This window comes from Mobula hypostoma, chromosome 6, assembly GCF_963921235.1.
Source record: "Mobula hypostoma chromosome 6, sMobHyp1.1, whole genome shotgun sequence".
Lineage (NCBI taxonomy): Eukaryota > Metazoa > Chordata > Chondrichthyes > Myliobatiformes > Myliobatidae > Mobula > Mobula hypostoma.
In genome coordinates, this window is record NC_086102.1 from 164,983,226 (window position 1) to 164,998,935 (window position 15,710).

The 15,710-nt window shown below is 42.4% G+C and overlaps 1 protein-coding gene across 4 annotated transcripts in view; it reads left to right on the plus strand.

The window, feature by feature from the left end:
• Positions 1-1,318: 1,318 nt before the first annotated feature.
• Positions 1,319-15,710, plus strand: part of LOC134348574 (lysosomal cholesterol signaling protein-like) — a 112,618-nt gene continuing 98,226 nt past the window's right edge. For all 4 annotated transcript variants that reach the window (XM_063052146.1, XM_063052147.1, XM_063052149.1 and 1 more), the window contains exon 1: positions 1,319-1,530. The gene's annotated coding sequence lies outside the window, so the exon portion shown is untranslated. The remainder of the gene's footprint in view (positions 1,531-15,710) is intronic.

Here is a 15,710-nt window from a genome sequence, read left to right on the forward strand (position 1 = left end):
CAGACAGCACAGCTAATGGAATGCACTTATCTGCATCTCCTCTGTCCAGGTAACTCATACTTGTGCATACCTCAGTCACGCTCCTCCCTCAACCCTCACCGTTTCGAAGAAAACAAAGCCAGCTTATCTACTCTCCCCTCATAAATGAAATATTCCACCCCAAGCAACATCCTGGTGAATCTCCTCTTCAAAGCCTACAGTGAAATTGAAGTTGAAGTCAAGTTTATTCCCACATTCCTAGATACCAAGTACAGGTGCAATGTAAAACTTACTTGCAGCTGCATTCTAGGCACTTCCCTATAGCTTCAGCAGTGCCCTGATGTTTTATATAGTGGCACCATAACCTCCTTCTCTCCCCGTTTATTGAAGACTTTCTTAATCATCTTATATCTTCAGGATTTTCAGAAATCTACATTAAGGCTTCTCTGGTCCTTGGCACTTCCCTGGGTTTTTAACCATTCATTATTTTATCAGTCCTCGCAAAATCTATGACTTCACATTTTCTAGATTAAATTCTATTCTCATTTCTCTGCCCATTTTATCAACTCATCAGTATTCCCACCATGTGAGCATCAACCACACTCTCCGACATACTTAGGTCACCTCTGAAAAGTTGCTCAGTCCAAGGTAAGGCCAGTCCCTTCTTATCAAAGCTATGCAGATGTGTTGTATTAAGTAATTAAGTGCAACTCTTTGGATGTCGCCGGCAAGACCAGCAGTTAATGCCTGTGGCTATTTGGCCTTGATCCGATAGCGGAAAGCTGCCGTCTTGCACGGTGGTTCAGGGGTTTAGCGGTAAACTTTGGCAGTTCCCGGTCGTTGGTTTGTGACTTGTGTTTTCGGTGGCAGGCGGTTACGAGCTGAGAGTTGCCACAGCGTTTTTTTTCAGATGTAATGCTGCAGCCACGGGTGAGGGAGAAAACGAAAGTTCGGCGGGAAGGTCATGGTGACAGTCAGGCGAGTTGCCTTGTCCTGGGTGGCAAAGAGACTCTCGACTGTTCTTGCAGCTGCACTTCAGTGGAGAGTACTGTCGCAAGAAGAATCAGTCAAATAACGTAAGAGTGGTTGCAACAGCGCTCTGAGTTTCTCAAGTTTATGATCCGAAGTGTTTGGGGGCCAAACTGCTGAAGTACCGCACCTCAACGCGCTCCCGGGGGACGGAGCGCCCTTTCTGGCGGAAGGAAATGTTGGCCCCGCCTCCTTCGCCGTGTCGGCTCAACTTGGCGATGAGCGCCGGCCGCCCCGCGGCTGCGGTTGGTGCGTGGCCGTCGGGGGAGTAGCCGATTGGCTGGGCCCCGCTGCCAATCAGAAGGGAGGGTGTGCGGACTGCGCTGGAGCAGTGTCGGGGCAGCGAAGGACGGGCGCCGGTGAGCTCGCAGTCCAGGTCCTTCAACCATGTGCACGGTCGCCGTCTCCGTCTTCGGAATCACTGCCCACACAGCGAACAGCCGGCCTTCGATGTCTTTGGGCGAGAGCAGTGTTTGAACGCCCTGTCCCCGAAGTAACCTGGTTTTGCGACACTGACGATCGGTAAACACATTTTGTAAAAACATTGTACTTCAGCCAGTGCTCCCTTGCAGATAGTGGGCTTCATCACCTTCAGAGGGGCAGAATCTTTCAATGTCGCATGTTGGTAGTTGCAGTAAGCGTTGTATAATGAATTGTCAAATACGAAGTAAAGCCCGACGCGTAACATCTCTTCAGATGACAATATTGTGACAATAAATCTAGTACAGTTGAGATAATCGGACAGGGTAGGCAAAGTTAAGCTCCATGCACTTGGTTACCATGGGGGCGGGAGAAAGGGCGTGGGCAGGGAGAAGCATTTAACGAGGCACAGCATCGAGGAAAAAATGAAGAGATAACAGCAGCTTGAGCTGCCATAACTTCATGTATACCTTCCGATAACTAGATGGTAAATGTTGCAGGTGTGTATGATACAGTACTATCTATTGCAGGAATACCCAACCTGGGATTAACAGATCCCCCGGTTAACGGTAGGGGTCCATGCAATAAAAAGGTTGGGAACACCGGATCTATTGAAAAATGATCCCTCTTGTGACTTGTAGTTTGGTTTTGGACTCATCGATATGTTGTATTGCCTACGTGCATTGTCATTTCAAACTGTGTGCAAACGACATTATTTTGAGTGTCCATGGACAATACCAGTAAGTGCTGATATAAATTGGAAACGATTGAAGATACTCAATTATATATATGTTAATTTTCAGTATTAGTAATATGTAGCTTATTGATTGCCTTTAACAGAATCAGGTTTATTATCATTGTCTTCTGTGACATGAAATTTGTTGTATTTTGGCAGTGCAAAGTCATAAAATGACTATAAATTACAAAATTAGAAAAGTGAATAAAAAGGAATAACGAGCAACGTTCCCTCTAATTTTTTTAACAGCTGCGTGGACCAACCATTGGTTTGAGCAGGAAATTTTACATGGCCTAGAAACTGCTAGGCACTTTAATAAAGCATTATATAAAAAAAATTGCAGCTGCGTGGCAACGAAGGCTATGTGCGCGGGAGCATTTCAGTTACTGTGCAGCTGCACAGCTTAGAGGGAGCAGTCATCATGAGATAGTGTTCATGAATTCATGGACCATTCAGAAATCTCTTGGTGGAGAAGCTGTTTATGAATCATGGAGTGTGGGCCTTCGGGCTTCTGTACCTCCTCCCTATTGATAGTATCAAGAAGAGGGCATCTCTCAGATGCGTGAAATACTGCAGATGGCAGAATCCCAAAATAAAACAGAAAATGCTGGAAGACTTGAGGTCTCAGCAGAGGGAGAAACTGAGGAAATATTAAATTGTTTTCTCTTTCCACAGTTGCTGCCTGACTTGCTCAGTATTTCAACACTAGTTTTCAGTGCAGAATATACAATTATTACTTGCTGCTCTTTGGAACACAGAAACTATTTCAAAACTGAAATTACTTAGGCATTGAGACACAAAGGAGAGTTGATTGGCATATGTCAATGTGAGAGACAGAGATAAAGAATAAAATGCAGGACTCCAGAGAAAAAGAGGGTGAGTGAGTAATGGAATTGCTGTGCTAGCATAGTTCTGATGGGCAGAATGGTCTGTCTTCAAACACATGAGTATGCTGCTGGTTTTTGGCCTGTGTTGTGAGATCCTTATGTGATTTAAGTGGATTTTAGCTTTCTCAGCTGCCAGTTGTGTTTTTTTTAACCCTATTTTGGATGCGTGTTCTTTAATCTGGCGCCAGTTTGTACTCATTATCTACCATTGTCTGTCCTATAGTGCTTCAATTAGATGCAACTGAAATGGAGCAAACTTGGACTGTCAGAGTTTACAAGGAGTTCTCATAAAAGCCTGAAATATTGAGATTCAATCAGCCCTTTCTTTGAGGTTAATTAATATTTTACAAACCTTGGCTAGCTCATTTTTGAAGAAATCATGTTAGATTTAACACTACAAAGATATTTAAGGAATGGAGCAAAATCTAATTAGCCTAGAGTCACCTATTACAACATTGCCACCCACAATCAAGCTGAAAGCCAGGAAACAGGCAATCCCCTTGGTGCTCCTTGACTTAAAACACATTCTTGGTTGCATTGTGCCCCATATTTGTTATTTAATGTCAAAGGCTTGAGGGCCCTGCAAATATTGCTTGAATCCTGAATATTCTCAGTTATGAACACTGTAATATCTTAGTTCCAAAGAAAGTGGGCATCTGTGTATAATGCCAGAAATTATATGTTAATAAATTCAAATTAAATACATTGATTTGATCTCCAAGCGGAAACACAGTGATCTCAGGAGTTCTAATTTGGAACAGTTGAGTTTGTCATGCCTTTAATGTACATTGGTTATGTTTTGGATGCGATCTATTCTAAATATTTATTCTTATGTCTGTATCAGAATTCTGTAAAACTACACATGTATTTAATTTTATTAACATTGCACTTTTTCTTTCTGGATATATCTTCAAGCTCATTCAGTGCACATCGTACCAAGGGGAAAATGTATTGTTTGGACACTAAGCATTACCTTGTGCAATACTGCTCTTTGATTTTTATTTTTCTGAGACAATTGGTAATGGATCCAACAATTTAACTGGAAATTATGAAATTGTTAGTGGGGTAGAGAGAGAAACAATATCTACCCAGAACTTTTTCAATCGGAGTTATTTTCTAATTTGGCTTTTCACCAATCTGAAGGAGAGAAGTTAGGTGGATGTCTGAGTTGAAATCAAAGTCAAAGTTGAGTTTATTGTCATATGCACAGTACGCTGAAAAACTTACTTGCAGCAACATCACAATCACATGGTATTGGATACAGAATATTTGCAATTAAAGCATATATTATTACCACAAGTTACACTAAATTATATAAGAAAGAACACAATAGTTGACCAATAGTTTCATTGACCAAATACAAATGACCTGAGGTATTGTCTTTCTGAGAAGTGGTAATTATTTTCAATCTGCATGGGAACAGCACTTTAGAATAACAGTCATAATGGTTCAGAACCTACAGATGAAAAGACATTAAATATGAGAACCTCATCAGAGAATGACCTTAATAAAGAATTATTAAAGAAAACAGAATATAAAAAGGATGGAAAATAAAAATGGACTGTAGGGGGCTTCAGATATTTGTGACTAGGAAAAGACATATGAAATAAAATTAAGACTCTTGTGGACAAATTGGAAGGACTTATAATTGAGAATTTCATGTAGGGATGGTAGAATTTATATGTGGAATATGAAAGAGTGAGGAAGGCAGTGAGATTTGCGTAGGGAAAGTGAGTGAGAAAAAATTGGTCAATTGGAGTACAAAAGTGAAATGGTCAATTTTGCTAGGAAAAATACAAATAATACATTTTATATATGATGAGAGATAAGAGGCAGAGAGATCTGGGTGTTCTAGTTCATGGTTTGTGAAAGACTACAAGATGGATACAGGTCCTTTGGCCCAGTGAGTCCTTGCTGACCTCAGTGCCCATCCAGCTAGTCCCAATTTCAGGCATTTGGTCCATATCCTTCTAAGCTCCTCCCTTCGTTTGGGCAATATCCTCCCACAGTTCTGCTCTTTATTGCTTGTACATTGTGACGGAGACGCAACATAGAAGATTTTTACTCCCTTGGATATAAGATGTAAGAGTTAAGAGATGTAGAAGAAATACCTATCCAATTATGTCTTTAATTATACTATTGTACCTGGTTCAACCACTTCCCCCAACACACATAAAAGTTGCTGGTGAACGCAGCAGGCCAGGCAGCATCTCTAGGAAGAGGTACAGTCGACGTTTCAGGCCGAGACCCTTCGTCAAGACTAACTGAAAGAAGAGCTAGTAAGAGATTTGAGAGGGGGAGGGGGAGATCCAAAATGATAGGAGAAGACAGGAGGGGGAGGGATGGAGCCAAGAGTTGGACAGTTGATTGGCAAAAGGGATATGAGAGGATCATGGGACAGGAGGCCCAGGGAGAAAGAAAAGGGGGAGGGGAAGCCCAGAGGATGGGCAAGGGGTATAGTGAGATGGACAGAGGGAGAAAAAGGAAATAGAGAAAAGGAATGTGTGTATATAAATAAAAAACGGATGGGGTATGAGGGGGAGGTGGGGCATTAGCACTGTTCATGCCATCAGTTTGGAGGCTACCCAGATGGAATACAAGGTGTTGTTCTTCCAAACTGAGTGTGGCTTCATCTTTACAGTAGAGGAGGCCACGGATAGACATATCAGAATGGGAATGGGACCACTTCCCCCGGCAGCTAGTTCCAGATATTCACCACCCTGTGTAGAAAAATTTACCCCTCTCACCTTAAATCCATGCCCCCTAATTTTGGACTCTCCGACCTTGGGGGGAGGGGGTGGAACCTGTTACCATCCACCTTATTCATGTCTCTCATAACTTGAAACATTTCTATAAGGTTCCCTCTCAATCTCCTACTGTACATTCCAAGGAATAGAGACCTTACCTGACTCCTCTCCCTATAACTCAGACTCTCCAGTCCTGGCAAAATCCTTGTAAACCTTTTCTGCATTCGTTCCAGTTTAACACAGTGACAACAACAGTACAGATACCCCACATGCACTTATACATTGTTGTAACACAATGTACTAGCTCCTGTATTAATTGTCCTGACTGATGAAGACCAGCATGCTAAGCTCTGTTTCCATCACCTGGTAAAGCTGTGACACCCCTTTCAATGAACATTGTTCCTCACTTCTATTCATTATCATCATCATGTGCCATGTTGTATGACAGTTTGAGGATAAGGGGGAAGCCTTTTAGGACCGAGATTAGGAAAAACTTCTTCACACAGAGAGTAGTGAATCTGTGGAATTCTCTGCCACAGGAAACAGTTGAGGCCAGTTCATTGGCTATATTTAAGAGGGAGTTAGATATGGCCCTTGTGACTAAAGGGATCAGGGGGTATGGAGAGAAGGCTGGTGCAGGGTTGAGTTTGATGATCAGCCATGATCATACTGAATGGTGGTGCAGGCTCGAAGGGCCGAATGGCCTACTCCTGCACCTATTTTCTATGTTTCTATGTTTCTGTGACATAGGCGACCACAGTCTTGACCATGATTGTCCTTGGCAAATTTTTCTACAGAAGTGGTTTGCCATTGCCTTCTTCTGGGCAGTGTCTTTACAGGACGGGCGACCCCAGCCATTATCAATACTCTTCTGAGATTGTCTGCCTGGCGTCAGTGGTTGCATAACTAGGACTTGTGATATGCACCAGCTGCTCCCGTGGCTTCACATGACCCTGACTGGGGGCTAAGTGGGTGCTGCACCTTGGCCAAGGGTGACATGCAGGCTAGCGGAGGGAAGGAGCACCTTACACCTACTGTGGTAGAAATGTATCTCCACCCCAACACCATGTTCAATTACACTGCCTATCGCCTTACCATGCATAGTATGTCCAACAGAGGGTTGACATGCCAAAGTACATCACCTCACACTTACCTGTACGGTAATTAATTTGCCACTCCTTAGCCCACTTCCCTAACTGAGCGATTTAAATTAAGTACGTTAATTTAGTCTCCAAACAGAAACATGGTGCTCTCTGGAATTCTGATTTGGAAAAATTGAGTTTGGCAGGCTTTTAATGTAAATTGGCTATATTTGGAATGTGATCTGTTTTAAATATTTATTCATATAACCACACATCAGAATTCTGTTTAAAATCTACACCTATTTTTAAACCCATGTATTCTGCAATAACCTTCATCACTATCAACAACACCTAATTTCAGGTAATCTGCAACCAAGTTATTTAACTGCCCTCTTACCCAGTGCCTGTTTCAGAGTCAAGTAACCATGGGCAGCAGGATCTACCACAGGAGTAGAATTGTTCGGACGAGGCCCAACATCTGCTTATCAGCATTCTGTATTCAAGTGATGCTTGGTTTAAAGAATTCAAACTTCTTGTGTTGTGCTTTGAGCCATAATCTTCTAATCTTTTTAACACTGTCTTGACATTTGGATATGTTCCTTGCAATACTGGTAATAATAATGTCATCTAGATAACATTGAGTGCTTGGGCAGTCTTGAGGCACCTGGTTCATAGCTTTCTGCCAGATTGCAGATACAAATGCTACTCTAAAAGTAAACCTATTTTTAGCAATAAAGGCCTTTGTGAGTGTTTATGGTGAGAAACACCAGGCTCTTTCTCCATCTCCAACTGTAGGTAGGCCTCAGCTTAGTCCACTTTACTGAAGTGTCTTCCTCCAGAAGATTTGCAAAGGTATCTTCTATCCTGGGCAGAGAGTATTGATATACTTACAGCACTGAGTTGATGGTGACCTTAAAATTACCACAGAGCCTGACAGAGCCATTCTTCTTGGCGACTGGGACCACTGGTTTTGCCCATGGGTTATACTCAACCTTGGAAAGAATCCCTTCGGCTTCCACGTGATCTAGCTCACTGGCTACTTTATCATGAATGGTATAATGAAATGGATGGACTTTGTAAAACTTGGGTGTGGCATTTTCATTTAACACTATTTTACCCTTGATATGTTTGAGGTTACCATTGCCATCCTTGAACACTGCTGTGACATCATCCAGAACCTTTCCAATTCGCCAGTTGACTCTGTTGCAGGGGATGCAAATGCTGGATGGATCTCCAATCAAGTTGTACTTGGTCTCAATCAATCACACCACACAACGCTGGCCCTCCTGTTTTTATCACATACAAACCCAATGTGGCTTGTTGGTTGTTTTATTTCACTGTTGTGAACATCATTCCCACAGCAATTATCTTTTCTCCAGTGTAAGTTCTCAGTTGGATATCTGCAGGCTTCAGTTCAGTATCTTTGAAATGCTGGTCAAACTTATTTTGTGCAATGACTGAAAGTGCCGAGCCTGTGTTCAATTCCATTTTAATTGCCATTCACTTCTGGTGTAAGCCATATTGCTTGTCTGTTGTTGGCTTTCACATTGTAAATCTCAAGGTTACTCAGTCCAGTGTCACTCTCATCAACACCATGCAGATTGGTGTTCTTTTTGAAACTGCAACGTGATCTTTTATCTTTCTCTCTTCCCTGTTATGTCCATTTATTTTTGTCTGCCTGACATGCTCTTTGTATGTGTCTTGCTTTGTTGCATTTTCTGTAAATTTCACCATTAACCCTACAGTGGTCTGGTGTACGTGAGCCCCTGCCACAAGGGTAACACAATTTGTTCAGCCAGACAGATTTCTGTTTAGATGTTGCAGTTTTGTTCATGCTCACTTTCATTCCTGACTGTAATTCAGTTGTGTCCTTGGCTACTGTATCTATTGATGCAGCTATTTCAACTGCTCCTTTAAAGTTAAGTTGTACTTTAGTTAAGCACCATTTTTGAATACTTTCTGTTAAGATTTCACAAACTGAATGATCTAAAAGGCAGGAGGAGAAGATGGCGGCGCGACGCAGCGTGCGCGGCCTCTCCGGTGAAATGATATCGTATTTGTTAAATAGGGGGCCGTGCACAATTCCGATTTGATGGAGACAGACGTGAGAAGCACGGAGGAACATCTGGAGAAACTTCTGAAATGCCCGGTTTGCTGCCGCTGCTACTGTGCGATTGAGAATCTCTGGAGGGTAGGCCCCAGATCCTCAGCTTTGCCTGTTGCTGGTGACCGGGGTTGGGGTCGAGGCGCTTGGCAGAGATGGTGTTCGGTGCTCAGTGTCGGAGGGCTGGTCGAAGGCTCGAAGTTTTCGGACGATTCAGAGTCGGACTGTGGTCGGTGCTTCCAGGATGCTGCATCAGCAAGTTTGCGGAGCTGGAAGCATGGCAGGGAGAGTTTTCTTCCTTCTCCCATCTGCATGAGATCATGGGACTTTGGAGAGACTTTGAACTTTTTTGACTATGCCCATAGCCTGTTCTTCATCAAGTTACGGTATTGCTTGACTGTAGTAACTATATGTTATAATTATGTGGTTTATGTCAGTTTTTCAGTCTTGGTCTGTCTTGTGTTTCTGTGATATCACACCGGAGGAACATTGTATCATTTCTTAATGCATGCATTACTGAATGACAATAAAAGAGGACTGCGTGTCCTCATAATCATAATAATCTCTCTGTGCATCATTAAGCCCATTACTGAACTGACAATGCTCAGACAACTTCTTCAATTCAGCCTCATGCACTGAAATGGACTCCCTTTCCTTTTGATTCCATTTATGAAATCTAAAGCAATCAACAATGGTTTCAGTTCTAAGTATTCTTGCATTGCTTTCACAATATCAGTAAACCCAGTTCGGGTGGTGTGGTTGTAGCAGTTAGACTTCTAAGCAAACTGTATTCCTTTAAATGCAATGCACTCAGCAAATTTGGCATTTGCTTCTCATTGGCTACTTAATCTGCTTCAAAATGCTGCTCAGTTTGCTCAGCATACAATACTCAAGTTGTCTCTTGTGCAATTGAATGTGTCCAACTTTCTGATGCAGCCAGCCATTTCTACTTTTATTTTGCGATTTTTATCACCCGGTATTCACTCTGTTTATGATCTCATGAATTCATCTGTTTTCTGCCCTTTTTAAGCTCAACTTTGTCTGCCCTTTAAAAGAAACGTGTTGCTCTGCTTTTTTTTTGGTTCTCGCTGTGCTTTTTTTTTAACTTCAGTATCTCGCTGCACTTCAGCGGGTTAGTGGGTTTGTTTAAAACTTCCTCGTTGCCACTGTAATGTTTTGTAGCTCCAGAACATAAAAGCTAATTGAAAGCAAAAACTCGTAGCTGGGGTGCAAGTCTACCTTGGTTTTTACTTTAAGTGAGGTGCGCTTGTATCATGTGGTAGCATCATGACATATGCAGTTCACCTATTTATACATATAACCCGTAATTAATTATTTAAATGCTTAATCAAACAATATATTTACAATATTCTTCAAATATTACTGAAATATTAAATACACAATATAAATGGAGTAAGATTTATTCTCTATGCTTATGTGGACTTCAGTGCAACAGCACAGAAGGCTAAAAAGGGAAAAGTCAGCATTACTTACCACCCCATGAGCCTCTGCACCCAGCACGTTCTTCACAGCTTCCGCCATCTTCAAAGGGATCCTACCACCAAATACATCTTTATCTCCACTCACACTCTGCTTTCAACAGGGATCGCCTTCTCTGTGATTCCCTTGTTCATTCGTCAGTCCTCACTGATCTCCCTCTCGGCACTTATCCCTGCAAACAGAAGTAATGCTACACCTATCCATTCACCCCCTCCCTCGTGGCCCCAAACAGTAGTTCCAGGTGAGGCAGCACTTCACCTGCAAGTCTGTCGGGGTTATCTATCTGCCGGTGCAGCCTCCTCTACATCGGTGAGGCACAACATAGATCAGGAAACCGCTTTGTTGAGCATCTGCACTCCATCCTCTGCAAGGTAGCCAACCATTTAAAATCTAATCCTCCTCTGGGCCGGCTGGTGGCGCAACGACATCGGCACTGGACCCGGGAGCGGAGGTTCCCGGGTTCGAAACCAGTTGGGTCCGCTCCCCAGTACGCTTTCCATCTGTGCCGGGTTGAGTGTCGAGATCGCAACTCAACCTCGTAAAATAAAGGGAAAATACTGCAAGAATGTCCGTGTGAGGGGTGGCGCACCACACAGTCTCTCTCTCTCTTGCTCCGCACCTTGTAAAAAAGCCATGAAAAAGACATCATCACGGATGCACACATGGACGGACACGCACGCAGACGCAGATGCACAGACTCTCACACACGCAGCACACTCCCAAAAAAAATCTAAAATCTAATCCTCAGTCCAATTCCGACATGCCCGTCCAGAGCATTTTCTATTGCTGTGATGGTTGGAGGTGCAACACCTCATATTCTATCTGGGTAGCCTACAGCCTGACAACATGAATATTGATTTCTCTAACTTACCATGATTTATCACCCCTCCCTCTCCTCTTTTTTTCTATTCCCCATTTTGGCTTTCCCCTTAGCCCTTCTCTTCTCCTCATCTCCCTATCACTTCCTCCTTCCCCTTCAAAATCAGGTTTAATCACTGGCATATGCCGTGAAATTCGTTAACTTTACGGCACCACCTGTACAATGAAATACATGATAAATAGATAAACAGAAGAAAACTGAATTAGTAAGGAGGTATTCATAGGTTCAATGTCCATTTAGAAATTGGGTTGCAGAGGGGAAAAAACTGTTCCTGAATTACTGAGTGTTTGCCTCCTTCCCAAAGATAACAATAAGAAGAGGGTATGTCTTGGGTGGTGGGGATCCTTAATGATGGATGCAGCCTTCCAAAGCACCGCTCCTTGAAGATGTCTTGGATACTACGGAGGCTAATGCCCATGATGGAGCTGACTAATTTTACAAGCTTCAGCAGCTTACTTTGATCTTGTGCAGTAGCCCCCCCCCCCGCCCCAATATACTGGTGATGCAGCCAATCAGCATGGTTTCCATGGTTCATTTGTAGAAGTTTTCGAGTGTTTTAGTTGACAAACCAAATCTCCTCAAACTCCCAATGAACCATGCTACCATAATGCAGCCATGGTCCACTCTCTTCTCTTATCAGGTTCCTTCTTCTTTGGCCTTTACCGTTTCTACCTGTCACCTCCCAGTTCCTCACTTTATTCCCCCTCCCCCTCCCCAACTTTTTCTGGCTTCTTCCCCCCCCCCTTTCTTTCCAGTCCTAGTTGGTTAATTAGTTCCTGTAGTTATAAATGAGGAAAAAAATCACAAATTAGAGGTGCAAAGGGCCTTGGGAATCCTTGGGCAGCATTCCTTGAAGGTTGAGTTGGTGGTATGGAAGGCAAAGTGAATGTTAGCACTAATTTTGAGAGAACTAGAATATGAGAGCAAGGATGTAATGTTGAGGCTTTATAAGACGTTGGTCAGACCATGCTTGAAGTATTGTGAGCAGTTTTGGGCCCCTTATTTAAGAAAAGATGTGCTAGCATTGGAGAGGGTTCAGAGGAGATTCATGAGATTGATTTCTGGAATGAAAGGATTAACATATGAGGAGCACTTGATAGCTCTAGGACTCTACTCTCTGGAGTTTAGAAGAAATGGGGGAGCATCTCATTGAAACCTATCGGATGTTGAAATTTCTAGATAGAGTGGATGTTGTGAGGATGTTTCCTATAGTAGATGAGTCTAGGACCAGAGGACACAGCCTCAGAATGTAGAACAGAGATGAGGAGAAATTCCTTGAGACTGAGTGTAGTGAATCTGTGGATTTCATTGCCACAGGTAACTGTGGAGGCCAAGTCATTGAGCGTATGTAAAATGGAGGTTTTTGATTAGTCGTGGTGTGGAAGGGTACAGGAAGAATGGGACTGAGAGAGGTAATAAGTCAGCCAGGATGAAATGGCAGAGCAGATCCGATGGGCCAAATGGTCTACTTCTGCTCCTATGTCATATGGTCTTATTGAAGGGTCTTGGCCCAAAACATCAACTCCTTATTCCTTTTCCTAGAAGGCACCTGACCGACTGAGTTCTTCCAGCATTTTGTGTGCGTTACTCTAGATATCCAGTATTTGCAGAATCTCTTGTATATAGAATCTGTGTTTGCTGGATTAAAGTGCAGACTGTAAAGGGGTGTTCCACAATGCCATCGTCCAACCTGTGTTTAATTTCTCCATTGCAAATGTAAGCAGATTGTAAGAAGTGGAAGTTAATTTCTGCTTTATTTGAAAAGATGATAAGTGCCTCTGGTTAGTGCGAGGGTAGAAGTCAAAGGGCAGGTGCTGCATCTCCTGCAGTTGCATGGCCAACTATCATGGGAAAAGAAGTAGATGAGGAAGATGGAAAAAGCAAATCTTGGGGATTTTGAAGGGCATAGCCTTTTCAGAATACTCAAAGGGGAAGCCAAGATTTATCTGGTGGTGCAGTTTAATTGAAGATGACGGGAATCACAAAATATGGTTGGTTGAATATGGAGGCTTAAGGAGCAGCTCACCTTCCATCTGAGCACATTGCAGCCTTATGGGCTCAGTGTTGACCTCAATAAATTTAGAATACAATACAACATTGAATACAATACCTCAGTCCTTCCAGGTTCTGATATTGGATCAGGTAATTTATTTCTCCCTTCTACAGGTATTGCCTGATCTGAGTTTTTCCAGCAGACTCTTTCCATCAGATTTCCCACTCTACCTCTCATGTGTTCCTACATTTATTTTCTAATTCTCCTTTTTCATCTATTAACTAGATGGCATCAAAACCATTATGCCACCTAGACATTAGTCAATAATAATTCTTTCCCTTTGGCAAATTAAATACACAGTTGTTCTCTAACTTTTCCAAGGAGCTAGCATGGACGTGATGGCTTAATGGCCTCCTCCTGTGGAGTAATACGTAGTTGTAAAATTAGTCTTGCTACTTTATTACCTCTTAAACATAAATTTCAACATTTAAGAGGCGATTAGGCACATGAACAGGTGGAGAGTTGAGGGATATGGACACATATAATCCGACGTGCAGTTTAAATTGGCATCACTGCTAGCACAGACATTGTGGGGTCTCGGGCCTATTCCTGGGATGTACTGTTCTAGGTTCTGTGTAATGCCAGTGGCATCTGATTGATTTTTACTGCATTTGTTAATGTCACTACCCTTCAGTCAGGAAGGATTCCAGGAAGGCTTTTGGTGCCAACTGTTGAATTTTGCATTGTGAATATGAGACGTTACATAAAAGTTATGCAATTGCTCAGTCAGATTATGATTCCAGACAGCTCCATTAGTACAAGTAAAACTTGTTCTCAAAATATTGCTGGCCAATTGGTTTCTCCTGTTGATGAAAGCAAATCATATTTCTGGCATCAGTTGAAGAATGTTGACTGGGCAGTCCACTTCAGCAAGACCTCCGTGTATGAACTGCTAATTAAGAACATGTATCTGCAGAATCTCTTGTGCTTATGATGGATTAATGCCAGTTAAAGTATAGATAAAATCTCACCTAACTAGCGCGAGAAATTTCAGAACATCAGAATTGTGTTGCTGACAGTAATTGCAGAGAAGTAATACTGCCCTGTGGTTAGAGGCATCAGATAAGCTGGCCCATTGTATACGATATATTAGGATCAGTACTATTGCAATTTAAGCGAGGTCACATCTTGTTGTTATAACTTTGAAAAGTTCTAAATAATCATCAAGATTTGAAATGTTCAAAATAAATTTATTATTAAAGTACATATATGTTACCATAAGCTCCCTGAAGTTGATTTTCTTGTGGACATTCACAGTAAATACAAAGAAACACCATAGAGTCAGTGAAAAACCGCACACAACAAGATGGAGAAACAACCAATGTGCAAAGCACAAACTGTGCAAATACAAAAAAACCCCAGCATCATAATAATTAATTAATAAGCAATGAGTATCGAGAACATGAGATGAAGAGTCCTTGAAAGAGAGCCCACAGTTTATTGGAACACTTCATTTTTGGGGTGACTTCATTAACTTCATTATTTCCTCTGGTTCAAGAGTCTGATAGTTGAGGGGTAATAACTCTTCCCTGAACCTGCTGGGGCACTTCCTGATCCTCTTGTACCTCCTTCTTCTTGGCAATAGCAAGAAGGGAGCATGACCTGGGTGGTGGAGGTCCTTGATAATGGACAGTGCTCCTTGTAGGTACGCTCAGTGGTGGGGCGGGTTTTACCCATGATGGACTGGGCTGTATTCACTCTTTTTTTTTAAGGCTTTTCTGTTCAACGGCTTTGGTATGTCCATACCAGGCCATGATCCAACCAGTCAGTGTACTCTCCACATCTATAGAGGTTTGTCAGAGTTTTCGATAACATGCCGAATCTTCTCAGCCTTCTCAGAAAGTAGTAGCACTGCTGTGCTTTCTTTGTAATGGCACTGACGTGCTGGACCCAGGTCAGGTCCTGTGAAATGATAACACCGAGGAATTTCAAGTTGCTGGCCCCCTCCACCTCTGCACCTCTGATCCCCTGATGAGGACTGGCTCATGGACCTATGGTTTCCTCCTCCTGAATTCAATAATCAGCTCCTTGGTCTTCCTGACATTGAGTGAGAGGTTGTTGTTGTGGCTCCACTCAGCCAGATGTTCAATCTCCATCTCATATACTGATTCATCACTACATGTGATTCGCCTGTGACAGTGGTTTCGTCAGCAAACTTGCATATGGCATTGAAGATGTGCTTGTAAGTGTAAAGCTTATAAAATTTAAAACACTAGTAGTTACATTGACTAAAGATGACCTTTATTAGTACATTGAAACATCGGAATATACAGTGAAAATGTGCTGCTTGTGT